Source organism: Cricetulus griseus, chromosome 2, assembly GCF_003668045.3.
Source record: "Cricetulus griseus strain 17A/GY chromosome 2, alternate assembly CriGri-PICRH-1.0, whole genome shotgun sequence".
NCBI lineage: Eukaryota > Metazoa > Chordata > Mammalia > Rodentia > Cricetidae > Cricetulus > Cricetulus griseus.
The window spans coordinates 163,589,319-163,610,709 of record NC_048595.1 but is presented as its reverse complement, the minus strand read 5'-3'; the positions used below and the strand labels follow the sequence as shown (position 1 = coordinate 163,610,709).

Here is a 21,391-nt window from a genome sequence, read left to right as displayed (position 1 = left end):
GCTTGCCTGCAAACTTCAAAGGCAGGTGCATTCATATTTGGAGATGGGTTTTTTGGGGGGCAGGGGAGTGGTTGATCATGGGCATCTCTCCCTTCAATAGGTTAATGCAATGAAGTGGTCATAAGTTATGGAATATTTGGACAATGGAAACTTCAGGTGCAGCCCAGCTGGAGGTGATGGAGACTAGGAGGGGGCCTAGCTGGAGGAAGGAGGTCACTGAGGGTGTGTGTACACACGAAGGTGAGGTCTTGCCCTTGCCCCTTCTCTATCCGGTTTGCTCCTTTTCTCTTTGCTTTCTGGCTTCCATGAGGTGAACAGATTTGCTTCAAGGGCTCTCACTATGATGCTCTGCCTCACCACAAACTCAGAATGGGGCCATGTGACATGAACTAAAACCTTGGAAATCTTTAGCCAAGATAAATCTTTCCCCCTTGGTTGACTTTCTGAGCCATTTTGTTACAAGGATGAAAAACTGGAAGAGTAGACATTTCTCACTTGCATGTTCCCTAGCACTTGACCACGTTTCACTTGTTTGTAGAATTTATTGGATGGGAGAGAAGCAGTTCCCAATTACAAAACAGAAGCCCCTAAATGTTAGCTGCTTACTTCTCCAGTTCTTCCTGGGGAGCAGAGCAACCATCACAGCCATCAACTGGGTCCATCGAATGGGTCTGTTTGCAATTGTAAAAGACCTTTCAGATTACCCTAAGGAGTTGTGCTTTTGTCCTGGAAAATAAGGCAGTAACATCAGATTTACACTTAGACAATCTACTAATGTTTTTAAAAGGTTGGCAGCCCGGGTAAGAATGAACTGGAGTAATATTAGTGTCAGGAAGTTAAGGAGCCGCAGCAATATTTCCACAGTGGGACCAAAGAAGAGAGAGAGCCTGAAGACATCTGAGGGATACTAAGGCAGTAGAGCCAACTGGAATTTTGCTTTGATTGTGATACCAAGGAGTTAAGAGGAGGCAGAAGATCATGGATGACTTTAAGGATTCTAAGTATAGCAAGTAAATGGTGATGTCATTCATGCCTTCACTTTTTTCTTTCTTTTGGTTTTTTTGAGACAGGATTTCTCTGTGTAACAGCTCTAGCTGTCCTGGAACTCACGCTGTAGACCAGGCTGGCCTATCTCTGCCTCTCAACTGCTGGGATTAAAGGTGTGCACCAACACTGCCCAGCTTGCAGTGCCAATGACTGTGATCAGTCTCAGTTTGATATACTCCCAGGTCTTCTAAGACCTACTAACTACTTTGCTCCATTCCCTCACCAATACAAGACTTAGATAATTCCTTTATGCTTTAGTTGCTGAGACCAACAAGCTTTATGCATCTGGCTTCTTTCAGCTACTTCCAGATGGGTATGATGTCCCTTCCTTCTTCAGATGTCTCAAGGCACGATGACTACTCCATCACAATTATTTGAGATGTCCTGTTTGGATGGGTTGTGGCACTTGTAGAGAAGTAGGTTGTTATTTCTTCAAGGCTTATCCTGGATCATTGTTGGCACAAAACTGTATTACAATGCATTGTCCTTGAGTCTTTCTTGGTTATTCATCTCACTACTGATGTCCTGGACTCATACCTCCTAAATAAAGCACCAGGACCTATACCCTGTCTCAGGCTGTTTTCTAGGGAACTGAGCTAAGACACACAGTTAGGGCAAAAAATAACCAGTTTAGTTTAGGTATACTGAGTCTGAGTGAAATTGAGTAAAACTACCTATCCATTCAAAAATATTTGAGGGTATACAGGAATTAAGGATGCTACAAGTGAACCAGATAGACATGCTTAAGGACACTGTGGTGACAGAAGGAGATATGGCTCCTGATCATGTAGAGTTTACATCAGTGGGAGGGTGACAATAGATAGATCAGTCTCTAAATGCATATGATGACTCCAGATAGTGATAAGGGTTTTAAAGAAAGACAACAACAACAAAAAACCCTAACATGATTGCAGTGTGACTTTGGTGTATGTGAGTGTGTTGATGGGGAGGTATTCTATCATAGGCTGGGTAGTGGAAGACAGTGGGAGCAGATGGAGAAAAGCCTAGAGAGATAGAGAAGACAGGCTTCTGCAGCAGTACCTAGAATATATATAGGAATCAAATACAGTTGTCTGTCACTAGGGGTTTAGGTGAGGGTAGGAAATTGACCTCTATCTTCACTGAGAAGTAGCATGTGAGAGTATATGCATAGAATTATGGGAATTAGAATATGGAAGAAGGTGAAAGTTCAGAACAGTTGTTTGGCAGCATGGATGTGGGGACAGTTAGATTTGGTGGATAAAACCAGAGAATAAGATGAGGATACTATGTGAGTGATCATTGCAGTGTGCTCATAGAACTCTGGGGAAGCCTGTGTCTCGGTTTCCTTCTTGGCAGGATAAGAACATTCAGTCAGCCTCCGTGGTTATATGAAGACCTAGAGCTGACCTAGAGTCTCCATGTAGCCTGAAGCCTATTATTGCAGTCCTTGGGACACAACAAGAATTGGTTCTTTTCTACCATTAATTACATTTTGGCCCCTCATCAGCTAATACAATCACCAGATCCTCCAGCAAAACATCTTTTTCATAGCTAAGGACTATTTATAATAAGGACAAACTGAAGCTCATTACTTTAGTCATCGGGGCACTGATTATGTGTCTACTGTCAATTACAGTCAGCCAAGTTATGTAAGTTCTTCCTGACAGCAATTACACTACTGAGACTGACTCCTCAAGAGTATTATACCTTCATACACTTGTCCTGCCTAACAGCAGCCTGGTTCAGCCAATATGGTCACATAGACTGTTATAACTGAGGCATAAGGCCCTATTGTTGACGTCTGACTAGCATATTATTCTCCTTCACAAAGAACTTTAAACAATTTGTATATTGTTCTCTCAGGGTTTAGATGCTGGTTTTTGTTAAACTTTTTCCAAATATGCAGATCTTTGATAATGTTCAAATGCCTTGACAGGGATGTTCAATGTACTGGAACTGTACTGCAATTTTCCAAGTAGCATTTCAACAATCATTTATGAGTTATCTAGTGACCAATTAATCTAATAATCATTTGTGGATTTAAGTATGTAAATTAGAACAATTCAATAGATGCCCAGAGAATGAGAAAAACAACTTGTTTTAACATACTATTTTTCTATCAACCAAAGTAAATTTGTCTTATAATTTCTAATTTGCAAAAACCCTATATCTATGTCTCACTTTTTTTCTTTTTATTGAAAATGGATTTTCCCCCCACATAATATATCCTGATAATGGTCTCCCCTCCCTCTACGCCTCCCAACCTCTCCTCTCATCTAGATCCACCCCCTTTCTGTCTTTCATAAGAAAACAAACAGGCTTCTAAGGGCTAATAACAAAATAAAACAAACACAAACAAATTGGAATAGAACAAAAGAAACAAACAGAAGGAAAACTGCCCAAGGAAAGACACAAATCAGTGCAGACAAACAGACATGTCTGCACACTCAGGGACCCTGAAAAAAAACACTGAACTAGAAGCCACAGTATATACGAAAAGGACCTGAAGGATACGAGAGAGAGAGAGAGAGAGAGAGAGAGAGAGAGAGAGAGAGAGAGAGAGAAATAAGATTTTTTTTTTAAAAAAAAGTCCTGATACCATAGACACGAGACAAGGAAACCTCCAAAGATGCTATTTTCTTTTTGTATTGGCCATCTCCTGATGCTCATGCAGCCTACCCTTAAGAGTAGTTTGTTTCTCTTCCTTGGAGAAAACTAAATTTTCATTTGCAAGTGGTTACCACTTGCTGTGGAGACTGCTTCTGGGTTAGGGATGAGGGAAATGTCCATTTCTTTCAGCTCTAGGACCCCATCTTGTGCAGACCCATGCAGGCCCTGTGCACACTGCATACTGCCTTAGTCTTTGTGAGTTCATATGAGTGTCAGTCCTATTGTACTTAGAAGGCCTAGTTTCCTTGGTGTCCTCAATCCCTTCTGGCTCTTACTCTCTTTCTTTCTGCCTCCTCTTTCTCAGGGTTCCCTAAACCCTGCCTGAGGAAAGGGATTTGATGGAGACATCTTTTTTAGGGCTGAGTGTTCCAAAGTCTTTCATTCTCTGCATGATGTCTGGCTGTGGGTCTCTGTATTAGTTCCCATCTGCTGCAGGAGGAAGCTTCTCTGATGATGGCTGAGCAAGACAATGATCTATGAGTACAGCAAATGTCACTAGGAGTCATTTTGTCATTGCATTCCTCTAGTAGAACAGTAGTATTTTTCTTCAGATCCCTGGGCTATCTAGTCTCAGATTCTGGGTCACCCAGGCAGTGTTGGGTATGGGTTCCATCTTGTGGAATGGGCCTTAAGTCAAATCAGATATTGGTTGGTTACTCCCACAAGCTTTGTGCCACCATTGCACTAGCATATCTTGCAGGCAGGGCACCGTTGTAGATCAAAGGGTTTACAGCTGTGTTTGTGCTTACAGTTCTCCTTTGGTAGCCTGCAGAGTACCTTCCAGTACCAAGAACACTAACCAGTAAGGTGAAGGCTCTAGGTAGGTACCAACTTTCACTTTCAGGAAAAGTCAATTTGTCTTATAATCTCTAATTCTCAAAAATTCTACCTGCATGTTTTTTTCTCTTTAAATTTCTCTCTCTCTCTCTCTCTTTTTTTTTTTTAAAGACGGAGTTTGGCCAAAGTATGAGAATATTCCACCATCAGCCAATACTTTTATGGTAGGTGCATAACAAATGCCTGATGAACACCTGTTGAATTTAACATTTCCCTTTTATATTCCTGTGGCTGTCTCCAGCATTTCGCACTAGATACTAAATACTTTCTAGCAAAACCTACCATGTAAATAAAGGCACTTTTGTAGTCTCTCTCCTTCTGTCTCTGCAGTGTGCGTAGATATGTATAAACATTGTCAATACAAATTCACTCAAAGCATCAAGATTCATTGCATTGATATACAAATATAGCTGAGACTGAATATTCTCATATTTTTTCAAAAAAAGTAAACACATATAGTTGTTCTTTATAGCTTTTACTCAGGTTATCTCATTCAGTCAATAATGTTTCAGTTTCAAATAACAGTATCTTTTCTTACATGATAATGTTCATTGCTACTTAGTCTCATTAGAAGAAGCAAACATCAGTCTTGAGAAGAGACCCAACAGATACAGAGAGAACCACAAAGATGGATGGTACCAACTGTACAATGCAGAACTGTGATAAACATGTCACTTGCCTGCCATAGAAACACTGTATTTTACCTCTTATCACTTATTGGCATGTTGGCAAGGGTGTGAGGAGCTACTGGGAAGCAGAAGTTTACAATCTAGATGTGGAGACAGAGTAAGCACATATGAGAAGTTAAGAAATTCCCATTATTATATGAATAAATCATCCATCAAAACATTAATCCTGGTAAAGCCACGGTATATGTATGGATCAACATTGACAAAGAAAGTACAGTTAATATAACTTGGGTCTGAGTAGACCAGAAGAGATTTACAGATGTACAGACAGGAGATGAACATGAGTTGGATTTTTGGAAAAAACGAATGGATTATTAATTTTTAAACAAAAGAAGAATTGACAATTAAATAAGTTTTTTCACTCATGACTCTGAGGCTTTTTCCAGGAATAGCTATAATTTTTCTTATGTCTTTTAAATGCACTTTGAGTTGATTTAGGCTTAATTGATTTTATAATGGCATGAATAATGAAGGGTTAAACTTGCTGTCCATATATATATATATATATATATATATATATATCAGACTTATTCAATATAACTTATACAATAGGGACCTACTTATAGATCTTCAGGTACCCTAGTGGATTTCCAAGCTGATCGTTGCCATGGTAATCCTTGTTCCATGTGCCTTCAGTTTCTCTTGACCCACTTTGGTTTAGATGCATTTCTAACCAAGGGGATAGCAGGCATGCTCCCATTTCAATTCCCTTGGAGACTACATTAGTAGCCATGCTGCCCCTATCCCTTCCTTCGGTCCTCTAGATCTTCTTGAGCAGTGGTTCTCAACCTTCCCATTGCTATAACCCTTTTATACAGCTTTTCATTTTGTGGTGACCCCCGACCATAAAATGATTTCCTTGCTACGTCATACCTTTAATTTGGCTACTGTTATGAATTGTAATGGAAATATCTGATATGCAGGCTATGATATTGTTAAGAGCCACTCCTCTGTATCTTGGAAGGCTTTATAAATGGAGGAGTTATGATCTCAAAGAATGACACCTTGGAGAGATGGTTTAACTCCAATTCAAGAAGAATCTATGAAGCTCGGCTTTCCCCTTCCTCTTGACAACTACTTGTGTGCTGCCCAAATCCACATATGAATCATACAATTATATTTTATGATTCAAGACCATTTTTAACAGGCCATTCTGTATTAAGACTGTTGATGTCTATCAGTATAAAGAAGGGTTGCAAGTCAGAACCAGTTTCCCTACTTTTAACTTGAGTATCATTTGCCTTAACCACACACCCAGGTGGCCTTGGGAAGTTGAGACAAGGGATCTCCTGAAGTGGTGCCTCTCAAACTTAACTTTTATTTTGGTGGTGCTGGGGGGTAAACCAGGGCCTAGAGTGGGCGAGACAAGAGCTCTACCAATGAAGAACATCCTCTGCCCACAAACTATTAAAATAGGAGTTATGTGGCCTTCCTCTGAAATTGTTAACAGAAGAAACACCCAAATCCCTCTGTGCAGGTGAATTTCTGCTAAGTCCATGTTAGCATAAATATCTGTTCACAAAGGGAAGTTAATGATCCTTAATTTTCCTTTAGTTTCAAAGTCTTGTTCTCTTTATTTCCATTTATGATGTCATCAGCATATAACTATGTAAGTTGGTGTTATCATTTCGAGTACCACTTTGTCAAAAGCCTTGGATTTTTTTAGAGCCGAATTGAAAACTATGACTGGCTTATATGTGGGATTCTTCACAACTTTCCCATGAGAATAGTGGCAGAGATTTTGAAAGCCAATTTAAAAAACCTGTAAGTCTAGAGGCATGACCAAATAACTCAAGGTCCAAATGAAGGTCCCTTCTCTAGGATGTCCTCACATATGAGAACAGGGAATAGTTCACTCTTAACTGCTTCAAGTTCCAGGACTGCTTTGTATTGCTAGGAGGTTTGCTGGATTAGCTTGAATCTTCCAGGAAACCTATGAAGAGGTAGGTAGGTGGGTATATGCGAGCACGACAATCAGCCAAGGAAAGTGTCTTATGGTATTGTCTTTATCACTAGCAAACAGAAAAAGACATTTCAAATTTGGGTTTATTATGCTTCCTGTCTAACACAGGTGCTTAACACTGGAGGCGATTACTTGGGGTTCAATCTTTGTCTGCCAGGGTGAAGTTAAAATTACCGATGAACCTGGTTACGCCGCTGTGGGTAGTCTTAAGTTTGGGGACTTCCATAGGTAAAGGTGACAAGTTGGGGCCTAGGAACAGGGCATAGTGAAGGTAAAACCAGCTAGGGACAGCAAATCCAGGGGCACGCTGCCAGGTGCTCACACTTTACAGTGAGCATTCGAAACAGGCATCATTAATTAATACTTCGACTTCAGAAGGACTCAAGGTTCGGGTTGGAGAAAAACACCTAGCTGCTGCCTAGCCCTATCCCAAACCGCACCGACAAGAGAACTCTCTAACTCCGCGGTTTTTCGCACCCCCCACCCCCCAGGCCCCGCCACAAGGCCCCGCCCACCATTTGCATAGGGCGCACCCCTCTGCGGCCAGCACTCGGGTTTCTCCCGAGCTCTGCCGGCCCAGAGGCTCAGACCGGGTTGGGGGCGGGCCCGGGCCCGGGCCCGAGCACGTGTCCACTCCGGCCTCACGACGAAGGTGGGCGAGGGCTGGGCCGCGGCGCTCCACCCAGAGGCGCCGGGGTGGGGGGGTGAGAGGCGGGGGTCTGCGGGCGTGGCAGGCTGCGCGGCCTTCCGCGCTTCGCCATGAGCCCCGTGGGAGCGCGCCGGACACGAACTCAAGCGCAACCGCGGGCGTGCCACCCCGCCCGGCCGCGCCTCGCCTCACGCTCGACGGGGAAGGCGGGACCAATCAGCGAGCGACGTCTCCCTTCCGATTCCAGGCCCCCGACACGCTGCTCACACCCCGGGCTCCCCGCTCGCTGATTGGCTGGCGGTGCCGCCGGTCGGGCCGGAGCGGGAGGCAGCGGCCCGCCCTGCCCCGCCCCGCTTCCGGCCCCCGGCCCTGCCTGCGGCGCCCGGCCTCCTTCCGACCCTGCCGTGCTCCCTCCGTCTTCCGTGCGCGTCCCGCTCGGCCGGCGTGCCTCACGCCTAACGGGCGGCCGCGGGCGCCAATCAGCGGGCGGCAGGGTGCCAGCCCGGGGCTGCGCCGGCGAATCGGCGGGGCCCGCGGCTCAGGGAGGGAGGCGGGGCTACCGCGCGCGGCGGCGGCGGAGGATCAGCTCGCCAGCCTGCAGCTCGCCAGCGCCAAGCGAGCCGCCCGGAGGTAGGTGCGCGGCGGCCGGGGCGGAGGGCGGCGGCGCGGGGTGCAGGCAAGGCCGGGGCGCGGGACGCGCCGAGTGGAGCTGGCGGCGCCCTCCCACCCTCTCCACCCGTCCGCTCGGCCGCGGCGAGCGCGGGCCTGGGGCGGGCGGGGCCCGCGGCGCAGTTCCGCCTGCGCGCGCCCACTCCTCCGGCAGCGCAGAGCCCGTCGGAAGAGGAAGGAACAAAAGGTCCGAGGCTCGGCTCGGACGGGGCGGGACCTGGCACTCGGTGCAGGTAAAGCCGGGGCGCCGGGAGGACCGGTCAGGGGTGTGCGGGGCCGGGTCACGTGGCCGCCCGTGTGGGGTGTGGCGGGCCGTGGCGCGCGGGCCGGCGGGTCCGGGCCGTGCAGGGCCGCGAGCCCCCGCCCCGCCCCGCCTGGCTGCGGCCCGCTTCAGTCCCGGCGCGACCGCACTCGCCGTTTGCGTTTCAGAAGGGCCCGGGAGCCGAGTTAGGGGCGTGTGGTAGTTTGTTTCCACTTTTTCCTTTTTTTTTTTTTTAATTTATTTTTTCTTTTCTGTAGCCTTTGTTAACCGTAACTGTCGCGGGTTCCGAATCGCTCGCTCTGTGTACTCACAAACACGCTCGTGGCTGAGACTCCCGGGCTCATCCTCCACGCACTTGGGAAAGTTGCTCCGTGGGTGCAGCCTATTAGTTTCTAATCACACGCCTTTCGGAGGCATGCTAATTGATTGCACATATTTCAGACTTGGTTTTCACAATAGGTGCTTGGATTTATTTTGTTTTAGGTTTTGTATTCTTACCCTTGCATGTTATGGTTTCCTTGAGAACCTAAACAAAAGAAAAATAAAAATTGAGGGTGGTTTTGTTACTCCTTCCTTTTGCCCTTAAAGGCAAAAACTACCTGTTTGTTGTCAGACCAATTAAAGAAAAATACACCCGGGTGAAAATAATTCTGCCTTACTTTAGGCCTTGTTGGGATATTCTAAATGATGATGTTTTAAATTAATGATAGACGTGAATAAATGAATCACCAGCCAAATGTACCTGAAGATCTTTTAAAAATGGTACCCTGATATGTCAGTTTCCAAAGTCCCTTTTAGTTTTTTTCTGATTTCAGTTGTCCTGGTAACAACATACAAAGGATGTTTCCTTTGAGCCTAACACAAGAATACAGTTGCTGCCTTGCTGGAAATATCTTTACTATTAGTTTACTTTGATCCCTGTAAAAAGCAATTTCCCCCTTTACAGAGAAGTGTTAAGTAGTCAAAATGAAGTTGGAATAGTTTCAACTCATGAGTTAGTGAAGCAGATGGAATCCAGACATGGGAGAAGTATTATAGTTTAAGGTCTTTTTTTTTTTTTTTTTTCCCTTTCATTTAACTATGAAACAACTCCATAGAGAATTTTTTTTTCTCTTAGGTCATTTGGAAAATGTTTATGTTAAATTCATAAAGTAACACTGCTGTTATTTTTAAATTTTCTTTTTGTTTTTGCATAAACTTACCTGGGTGGTAAGAAAAATCGTTCAGATCTTTGGACATTTGTAAAGTGAGTGTCCACTTACATGCTTAATGTTAAAATCCAGTTTACTTAATTGAATTTAAGACTGCTCACTGACCGGACTTAATTACTGTACTGTGATTACAAACCTCACTTGTGTTCCTTAGCCAGATACTGCTCCTAAAGCTTGGTGTTTTCTATATTGTAGCTACACCTAAAGTGATTTCATGTTGTAAGTGTTCAGCAAAGTTTGGTCTTCAGGGTTCTAAGGTACTTGTCACTAAACAGCTATGCAATCTGTATGGTTCATAAAGTAATAGTCTTGGGAGAAACTGCAGAGTAATTTCCTGTTTGTGGCCTGTTAGGCTTGGTTATGTGTTTGAACTCTCAGTAAGACTGTTGGGGCTGGTTTTGTACACAGTCCTTCCCTTCAGGTGAACAGATGTGCTACTAAAGCTGGTAGCAAGCAATCCCCTTCTCTGTTTGATAGCTTTGATACTGTAGATAACGAAATGTAACTGTAACCTCAGGACTTTGCATTAGGGAGATTGTGAGTGAACAAACAAGCAAATTAACTCAGTTCAGCTGTATGAACTGGTGGCTAAGGACCTTTTGGGTTTTTATATTTGTCAAAACTTTCAGATCTGACTTTTGGGCCTGTTCTCCTGGTTTAATGCTCTGGACTCCAGAAGGCTGTTTGTAGCAGCCTTTTTTATACAGGTGCTTTTGTAGTGCAGGCAGGAGCTGTATATAGTGCAGTCTGGCAGATGGAGGTTTATTCATATTCTTTGGACAAGAATCCTTTTTAGGGGGTGGAGAGAGGCATATCTTTTTAGATGCTTTGTCTGAGTAGAAGCAGAAGAGACATTTTTAAGACCTTGGTTTCTGCACTTACAGGTGCAAAGATGTTTTCCACTAAGTATTGCAAAGGTGTGTCAGAAAAGTGACTATAAAGAATTAAGTATCATCACTCTACTGGACAAGTAAGACTTGCTCACTACACAAACTTTTTCAGTGGCTAGTTACACCAATATTCCCTAGTGGAATTGGGAAAGTAACAACTCCTCATGTCTCGTGGCCAAGACCCCACAGTGAGAAAATTATGTATAAGTTGTATCTGAGCAGTCAATAAATTCTTTCATAGTAAGTTCTTTAAGTATACTTGCACGTGTAAAGGGTGGCACTAGGGGAGATGGGATGTCTCTTATGTCACTAAGAACAATCTCTTTGTTGGGGTGGGGGTAGTGTCTGCCACTTTTTGCAGTTCATTCAAACTGAAGATAGGGCTGATATTTCAGAAACGTGCTTGTTGAGCAGAGATGTACAGTTGCTAACTTTACTTCTGTCTCAGTTTCATTAACCATTGCTCTTAGTTAAAGAAAGTGGTTAAGGAAAGAAAAGGAACTTGAGTCATTTGGGTTCCAGTGAAAGGAATATTGTATGCAAATAGTTGAGCCAAGAATACTGATTGGGCAGCATTGTCATGCAGTTGAATGGCCTTGGAGTTTGGATTCAAAGCCCTAGGGCTGGTATTTGGTTTCTAGGTTGTGGTATTGGTAAATTAAATTCCCAAGTCTTGGTTTTCTTACTAAAAGTGAAAGGAGTAGCCTTTACCTCTTAAGATTGTTATAAAATTAAGTTGAGAACATTCTTTGAGACAGGATTCTGTCAGTTTAACGTTCTTGTTCTTTAGTTAGTTATCTGGGCTCTTCTTAATGCAGATGATTTGCTAGTACTATTTTCCTGACCTCCTATAAATTGGGATGAGAAACACGTTGAGCCTCTAGACCTTCAGCCTAATTGTCCAAGTTGGTACCATAAAGCATAGAGGGGGTCCTTTCAGGTCCTTAGTTAGAACCTAGTGGTATTTATTTAAAATGTTTTCGACAAAGTTATCTGGCATCTAAGTCCACAGTAGACTGAAACTAGTACATCATGGTTAGTGTAGGAGGTTTGGCAGGGTGTGGTGGGGGAGTAGATAGGATAGGGGACTTGTAACTTACCCTCTTTATTAAGAGAAAGCAGGTAGCTGTCTGGAGGGGATAGCAGAGATAACCTTAAATTTGGTTTTGACAAAACCCTTTTAAAGACCCTATTATCTACTTAATATACTTAGATCATTATTCAGGATGGCTAACAGAGAGGGTACAGCATTGTGTTGTAGCCTAGGACTACAGGAAAGATCCACAGCTCTGCTTTCACACTGAAAAGTCTTTCTGCTAGCCAGCACTCAAGAAAGGTGACCCTAGGAACACAGCGCCAGATCACACTGGAGAGAAGTCCATTGTTTCTGTTAGCTTGGTGGTGTTAGGTGAGAGTTTTCACTCAGGCTTTGAGAGACAGTGCTAGAAATTTCCTGGACAGAGCAAATGTCAACAGTGCACCCACCTCTGGTCAGGGTTTCTCGGTTCTTCATGTTATTAGCTTTGATTTTGAAAAAAAAGTACTTACTGAGATAGGGGCTCACTATGTAGATGAGACTTTCTCAGACTGGCCTCAAACTTTCTGTGTAGATCAGGCTGGCCTTGAACTCTGTATTCTTCTGACTCAGACTCCCAAGTGCTGAGATTACAGGTGTAAGCTAATATGTCTGATGACTTTATTTGGGTCCTCCTTCCTACCTCAGGGTTATTTTGTAAATCTGTATCAAATACTTATTGGTGGTCTTTTAATAAACAGCCTTGCCTGATTTAGCTGTAATAAACTAGTTTTTTTCATTAAAAATGTACAGGGACTTATTGCTCATCACTAATGAGTTGTAGTTATATTCTGTAATGTTGTGATGGTGATGCCTTTGTTTATGATTCTAGATTTATGTCATTAAACATTGTTCTTAATTCACTTCAGTAATTTGATATAGGAAAAATACAATTTTGTCAAGTCAGTTGGATTTAGGCATTGCCTCTAGTTTGGCCAGGTGGCTAGACATGTTAGGGTGATTTTGTGATCTACCCTCTTCCCTTGGATCCTGCAATGTGAGTTGTCTGTAGCTCAGTCTATTTTGCTTAATCATAACTGAATCTACTCTCAGGAGTTGCCTGGTGATTTGCTGTGTCTTTATGTTTGTTTTAAAAAACATTCTTTCATAGGTTTATACAAGTATAATGTCCTTTGTCAATAACCCCCTGGTTAGCCTTTCTTACTCCCCTCCACCTCCCACCAAACCTCTTCTCAACAGATCCCTTTTCCACTTTCATGCTTTTTTTTTTTTTTTGACCTGTTGCTGTTTATAGAGGTGCTTGCATAAGCATGCGTTGTGGGTTACTTGAAAAGAAATAATTTAATGGTGACTATGCCACTGAGGAATATGACTCCCCTTGCCCCAGCACCATTGACTGCTTATAGCAATGGGACCTTAATGAGCCTCTCCTCTATCTGTAATCGAATCTTGATGGGACCAGTCTTGTGCAGGTAACCCCCAGTAGCTGTCATCACTGCCAGGTTTGCAGTCTCCTTCCCATCTTCTGGCTCTTACATTTTTCTGTTGATGATCCTTACTAAGCCTTGGAGGAGGGTGGTATAGATGTCCCTTGTAGGTCTGCACACTTAACATCTCTTATTATTATGAGCTCTTCAGCGGGTTATGATCTCTACATGAATATCACCCACTCATTTCAGAAGATAGTTTGTAACTGTTTAGAAGACAGTTTGGTACCATGCCCATTTAGCAAAACACCAGTAATAGGTTCTTCCTTATGACCTGTGACCTTTCCAGTCATGGGCTTGTGGCCAGATTTACAGTATCAGAAAATGGTTGGTTGTCTCCATAACAGTCATGCCACTATTGCACCTGTGGGCACATCTTGATTGGTAGGGTGGTACCTCAAAAGACTTGTAGCTACGTCAAACAGTTGATTTTTTTTTTCTCCCTTTCAGTACTGTAAAAGCTAACCAGCAGTGAGAATCTTCCAGCTTAGTTATAGCTTGATTTCTTTATGTGCTGAAATCAAAGTGTGATATCTTTGGCATTAGAGGAATCATGAAGTTTTGGTGATTAAAAAGAGAAATGGCAATAGCCTATACACATGCACACACACATACATTTTGCAGGGCGTGGGGGTGGGATCTCACTCATAACAACTCATGGAAAGGTATCTAATAGCCTGGCATCAGATTTTTTCATTTAATAGCACGTGACTTTTAGGAACAGCATTATCTACCTGTGCAGAGTACTAGCCTTCAAATTCTTTTTATTTACATTTATTTTTAAGTTGTCTTACAAAATGGTAGGTTTCCATATGACTCTTTCATAGGGCATTAGTTTGGTTAATCCTCTTCCCCACCTCATCATCTCCCCCCATTTCCTTTCTACTGTCCTGGCTTCGACAGTCTTTACTGCTGTACCCATGAAGAAATCCTGAACAAATTCTAAATTTGTTGTTCAAATTTGGAAATTTGTTACTGATTTTTCTAGATTCACAATTTTTGAAAATGTGGAATTTCGTTGGTCACAAGTCTGCAAAGTCTGTAAATAGGAAGCCTTTGTGTAGTTGGAGCCAAAGGAAGGCTTGCACTTCTTTATCTGCAAATCCCAGCTTCTTTTTCTTTTTTTGGGTGGGGTACTTGTAGGTTTAATGTGTTCAGGAAGGAAGACTATTCTGTGAAAAGATGCAAAATAAGGTGTATGTGTGTGTTTTAAGTGGTGGTAATAGTAGGAAGAGGAGTGAGCAGTGGCTAAAGCCCTATTTCTTCCCCACCCCTTCATTCTTGGCTCACAGATGATGTCATTGAAGCTTTCTTGGGGAGCAGGAGTTTTAGAGAATTCTGGGCTATGTATGTGTCAGGTGGCAGCCAGCTATGGTGCCTGTTTAGCACTTGAAATACAGATGATGTGGCTGAGGAACTGAAGTTAAATTTTACATTTAGTTAATTTTAATCTAACTTCAGATGTCCATATTATCGGTATTAGCTACTGTATTAGACATCCCTGGTAAAGGACCACTTTAACCATTGTAGAAAAAGTTCTGCTGGCACCAGCCACCCAAATGTGCTGAATTGAATTTGCAGCCTATAAGCACTGCTGCATGATTGACATGGATACTAGGTGATGTTTCAAGAGTAAGAAAGACAGACTTGGGAACTAGAAAGGCCATTAAGAGAACATGGCTCTCTGCTGACTTGCATTTGGGCCTGTGCAGTCTTGTGCTGGTGTGCATTTATGATCTGGGCAAGTTGGATGCTTCCAAGCTGATGATAGAGATGCAGCTTCTGCACAGCCTATTGAAGGAATACATTTGGCTGGCATGGAACAGGTTGTCTACACATGGCTCACTCCGTGTCAGGTGGATCTTCACTAAACTAAATGGAATCACTTCTCTACACAGAGCTCACCCCTTGTTTCAAGGGTTAAATCCAGACACACATTTGTTTGTAACAGTTCATAAAATTGCACATGTAAATTTTTTCTACTTTAAAAGGCACATAACCTGCCATCCTCCGTGTGACTGACTTAGGTCTTTCTTTACTACCTTAAAACTTTGGAAGGAACCTTGTTACTAAGAGAATTGAGATATCTAGTTTTCATTTTTTTTAAATATATGTTTTAATCTGGAGGTGTAGTGGTGGGGATTGAATCTACTTAGCAAACACTACCACCGAGTTATATCCTTCTATGTTTTAATTTTAAAAATCCTTATCGCCTTCATTACTAATGATTTCTTTGATTAAAACAGGAAATTACAGGTCACTGGTGATTTCTTTTCTCTGCTTAGTGTGCTGTGTTTGAATATAGAGTGCCAACAGTCTAAAATAGTTCTCTCCCTCCCCCTCCCTTCCCCCCCCCCACGAGAACTGTACCCAGGGCTTCTTACATGTTAGACGAGCTCTATCACTAGGCTACCTCTTCAGCCCTGTATTTGTTTTCTGTGTTTAATTCCTGCTTCTCTTCTCCATTTCAAATTTGAGTAAGGATTTTTCTTGTCAGATTTTTCTCCTATTCTCTTAGATGAAATGTCAAGTTTTATAGTCTTTTTCTCAAATGGTTGTGCTCCTTTCATCACTGCTTGCTTTTCCCAGAAAAGATCTTGTGTTGCCCAGGAGTGGGACTTGAGAGCTACCTGACTCAGCCTTTTAGTGCTGGGATCAAAGGTATGTGTGATCATGCACACTCAAAATTTCCTGTGGTGATATAGACAAATGTGCCAGAACAGACATAGGGTAGGACCTTTTCTCCCACTGCAAACACACAGAAGTGTCAGATAAAAGAGACTACATAGTTTCTCATGTGTTTAGTTGAGAAACGGAGAGATAGTAGGAAAAGTAAGTCAAAAGTCAAGCTGCTTCTGGTGTTATTGAAACATCTGCTTCTGGGAGGAGCTAGGAAATACTAGTTTCCAGCTGGATTTTAATACCACAGGAAGGTGAAGCAGAGTAAATGTAAAAAAAAAAAAAAAAAGCTACAACCACAGTTGAATGTGTCATGATACACATGTTGGGAGTGTGTTAGTCTATCTTGACAATCAGAGAATACGTTAAGACCTTGCCACTCATCTGCATTTGCAAAGACAAATAGTGCTACCAAGCTTTTGTTCATCTGTAAGCACCCTTGGATAAACTTTGCCTTTAGCACATATGGTCACATTTTATACTTGAAAGTTCATCTCATGGATCCCTTTATGTTAGTCAGTATGCCTTTTGTTCTGGTTATGTTAACATTTTGTCTTTTATACATTTTACATATTCTGTGTGTTGTATTCACATTCACACTTGTGCATGCACACATATGTCATGGTATGCTTGTGGAGGTCACAAGACAACTTTGAGAAATTGGTTGTTTAGCATAAGTATTTGGGGGATTAACTCAGGTCATCAGGCTTGGTGGCAAGTACCTTTACCGAGGTATGTGATAGTCTTTCATCTATGTTTCACCAGAACTCTGTTGGTGAACATTTCAATTACTTTTAGTCTTGTGATACTAGAAACAGTGTTGCAGAAGATACCTTACCTCACCGAGTACCTGTACAGTCTTGTCTCTTATATTTAAAGAATACACAAGTGACTGGGAGGAGAAAGAGTGGCCAAGTGAGAAGAACTAAGCTCAATTGGTATGAGACTTGGCAGTAGTTTTGTGACTATGACCCCAAAAGTGCCTGCACAAATGGAAGAGTTAAGTTGGACTTTATGACAGTGCATCAAAGTAAACAAAATTCGAAGATAATTCTAGAAGTGATAGATTGTTCTTGGAAATAGAATGTCTTATAAAGGTTACTATCCAGAATATTTAATACTAAAAAATGGGTGAAGGACTCAAGTGGATGTTTCTTTGAAGATGTACAAATGGGTAGAGGCATTGAAATACACTCAGTATCACTGATCACTACTAAGTCAGACCACAGTGAGCATTTCCTCATTTCTGGGAGAATAGAAATCCAGGTTGGGAACTTAGTGCTGTGTTGAGAAAACCAGAGCCTTCTCATCCTTTTATCCGTATGGCTTTTTTTTTTTTTTTCTTTTTCATCTTTCAACTTTGCATCTTTGTCCTCAGCATTGGGAGGTGTCCCTGTCACCAGCTGTGGTGTTAGATGGGTTTTGACCCTTTGCTGTATTGCAGTTGTGATAGCCTCTTCTATGTGGGAACACTTATGTTCTGGTTTGGGGTATAAGAATCTGACCAACAAGGTAGAAGTCTAGCTGTTTATGAGCCAGGACCCAGCAACAGGACAGGGCTTGGGAAAGTCTGTAGTGTGTGAATATTACTCTGTTAGTGATAACCTAGCTGTTTCCCGGTCAGGACTTGTTTTACCCCACACGGTAGTGAGACAGAAGCAGTTAATCCATAGAAGGTGGGGAGTTGCTCTAAGGATGAAATTCCTAAGGATCAGTTCTCCTCCAGCCTTGCAGGTTTTTTTTTTTTTCCCCACGGTTTTTGGAGACAGGGTTTCTCTGTATTGTTTTGGAGATCATCCTGTTCTTGCTTGCTCTGTAGACTAGGCTGGCCTCAACTCACAGAGATCCTCCTGCCTCTCCCTCCCGAGTTCTGGGATTAAAGGCATGCGCCACCAACACCCGGCCTCCTTGTCAGTTTTATCTTCTCCTTTCCAACCCCCATTTCAGTTTTTGGATTAGCCTGGTATTTCTGAGCTTCTCCTTGGCTGACCTAAGTTGTTTACAGTTAGTATTTGTCCATTTTTCACCTACGAGCTCTGTTCCCTTTTGTGTAACCTATTCTCCCTATTCTTAAGAGCCTTTTTTTCTTAAAAATTCACTTAACTATTTTTAAGGGAAAGCCTAGGGACTTTTATCTGATTTTCACCAGGTTGGTCTTGAACTTGTGGATTGAAGAGATTATCCTTTGCAGCCTCCCTAGTAGCTGAGATTTTGTATGTACCACTGTATCTGGATCCTTTATTACTATTTATAATTCAGAATTACTTTTATTATCCCTTTTAATAGTCTATTGTCTTTACTGGTAACCCACTAATGAGTTCAGGTTTCCCATTCAGTTTTAAGGGTCACCCTTTGAAGAATTAAAATATAATGTATGATTTGGTAATCTGTGAGGATGGGCAGATAGAAATGAAAAGTTGATCATAGGGAGGGATGGAGAAAAAAGTGAATAAATATATAGAAATTAGAAAACATAAAATGGTAGAGATTAAGTATGTCTATAAGCCTGTGTTGTATTAGTTACATTTCTCTTGCTGTGATAAAACACCATGACTGATGCAACTTAGAGAAGAAAGGGCTTGTGACTAATGTAGAAGGGTTTGTGGGTCCAGAAAGGTAAGAGTGTGCTGTTGTCATGTGGGTGGAGTGGAAGGGTGGCAGCAGGCAGGCATGATTGCCAAAGAGCAGCTGAAAGCATCTTGTGAGGCAGAGAGTGAACTAGGAATGGTGTGTGGATTTTCAAATGCCAAAGCCTGTCCCAGGGATAACACTTCTTAGCAAAACCATACTTCCTAAACCAACCAAAACACAACCATTGTGGGAACCACTATTCAAATGCCTGGGGCTACAGGGGTCATTTCATTCAAACCACCATATCCTGGAAGATAATGTTAGGTTAAATTTACGGATGAAAGGAAAATGAACCTTTAAAAAATACAATTCAGTGTTTTATTAGGAATAAATTGGAAGTCTTAGATGCTTGGGATGAGTAGTGTTACTGAATTTTTGTTTTGTTTTGGAATATGTGCATATACATAAAAAGATGTCTTGGGGATGGGGCACAAATCTGAGTATGTTCATGTTTATATATACCCTGTACATATAGTAGGAAACTAATTTTGTACAGTATTTTTAGTGAGCTTATATTTTGACTACAACCAAATACATGAGGTCATTGGTGTGGAATTCTGCATTTGTTTCACGTTGGACTAAAAAAGTGTCACATTTTGGATTAGAGCTTTGATTTGGAGATTCCTGAAAGTATGGTTGTATAATTTAATAGTAAAAAAAAAAATGGAAAGGGATTTTCTAAGTAATCTATAAAGTAAAATTAACAGAACTAGAAGAATAAATATTTTATAATAGAAAAATTTTAACACATCTCTGTGTAATTTAAGAAAAGATAGATTTTAAAAAGTGACCAAGGGACTGGGAGTATAGCTCAGGTTCTAGATTCAGTCCTCATCACTGAAAAACAAGTCAGAATGACAAAAGTATACGGTTCTGGAGTGGGGCAGTTCGCAAACCCTCCACAACGACAGAAGTATGTGGTTTCTCAATCATGGACTTTTACAAAAATTAATTATGTGCTAGACTCCCAAGCAAGGCTTCAGAAGTTACTTCCTTAAATCACATTCTTTGGTTCCAATGCAGCTAAGTCAGCAACATAATAGTCCCCTAATACATAGTTGATAGTAAAATACATACTTAAAATATGATGGGGTCTGCCTGCCACAGCATACTTGTGGAGTTTGTTTTTCTTCCCATTTACCTGGATGTTACAAATTGTACTCAGGTCCCCAGGCTTGTTTGACAAGCATACCTATCCACTGATCTTCTTGTCTCCCATAAAATACATTCTTTTGAAGGTATGGTGTGAGGAACTCCTCAGTGAAAATTAGAAAACATTTATAATAGAATGATGGGAATACGGTTTCCCTAGCCTGAAAGTACTAGTAATGTATGTAGTTCAAGTACAGCGCTTGGGGTGCGTGTAAAGACCTGCTTTCTTTCTTGGACACTACAGCAAACCAAAAGTTCTTGATCAGCAGTGCAGTTAGTTCTATGAGAGCCTTAGAAGCCTAAGAATATGTTAGTAAATAACTTAATGAACATGGTAAAAGTTGGTGGTAAAATGTTAGTATTGACTCAAAAAAAAATCCATAATTCTGCCTTAATGCGGAATTTGCCTTAAACGTAAGGATGATTGAACATTAGCAAATTTGTAAATGAAATTCATTGCATTGACAAAATTATCATGGCAAAGGAGAATACCATAGGAAGGTTATGATAGAAGACAGGAGAAACTTGTAAAAATCAGCACTTAAAACAAAAATATTTAGAAAACTAGGAAGACAAGAAAATAAAAATTGTTAAACCTATGAATTTGTATAACTGATAGAATTGGTATTTAGTTACATATCACATCAGTAAACAGCTGCATGGATGAGAAAGGTAGATTGAAGGAATGTGAGAACCTTGAATGAAAGGCTTTGTTGATTGAGATGGTAGTTATAAACAATTCATCAAATTACATATTTAACATTTATATTTTATATACAAATTATGCCTCAATAAGATTGCTTTTTAAAATCATAAAAGTCAGTGTGTGCTATTGAAAATGACAACACAAACTACAAAATACCTAGAAGGAGCAAATATAACTCCCAGTTCAAATTATAGGAAGAAATACTTGCCTTGTGTGTATAGGAAGAAACAGTATCAGTAGAGCCGTCAGTTTTTTTTACAGTAATTTGTAAATTCAGTGTCATCCTAGTGAGAATTCCAGCAGGTGAAAGGGGATTCATTTATAGCTTCAGTGGTTAATGCACAGTGGTATTTGCTGCAGGTGTAGACTACCAGAAGAAAATCAAAGAGCCCAAAAACATAGTGTCATACAATGTCAGAGAAAACTTGGAAGTCATGGTGCTGGTGCACTATGTGGTCTGTATTGAGGAGGGAAGACACACTATCTGTAAATGTATTCCAAATTGAATTGGCTACTAGAGGTGGAATTTTACGTGCCTTAGATTCATAGAAGGTAGCACCACATGGGATGATTTTCATGATAGAAATAATGTATAGTACCAAATAACATTTAAAATTGCTGATGCATCAGACAACACTAATGTGAAAAGTTAAAATATACAAAAGATCTTCAAAAGTCACTTGCTGCCTGAAGATGTAATTGAATATATACATGATTGCTGTGAATTAAGACAAAAGATAGTGAATATGAACAAGGGTTTGTCAGAAATAGAACCTTAAACAGTCAGCAGTGGTGAAGGTGTCCCCAAAGTCCTTATCATGACCCCTGTAT

At 41.5% G+C, this 21,391-nt stretch overlaps 1 protein-coding gene across 4 annotated transcripts in view; it reads left to right on the top strand.

Annotated features, from left to right (window-relative positions):
• Positions 1–7,815: 7,815 nt before the first annotated feature.
• The window catches only part of Smad2 (SMAD family member 2), a 67,779-nt gene continuing 54,203 nt past the window's right edge, over positions 7,816–21,391 (top strand). Inside the window, exon 1 of one of the 4 annotated variants that reach the window (XM_027397925.2) lies at positions 7,816–7,840. The gene's annotated coding sequence lies outside the window, so the exon portion shown is untranslated. Of the gene's footprint in view, positions 7,841–8,194; positions 8,468–8,596; positions 8,740–21,391 lie in introns of those variants that run through there. The other 3 variants (XM_035440050.1, XM_035440048.1, XM_035440049.1) reach the window with 3 other exon arrangements.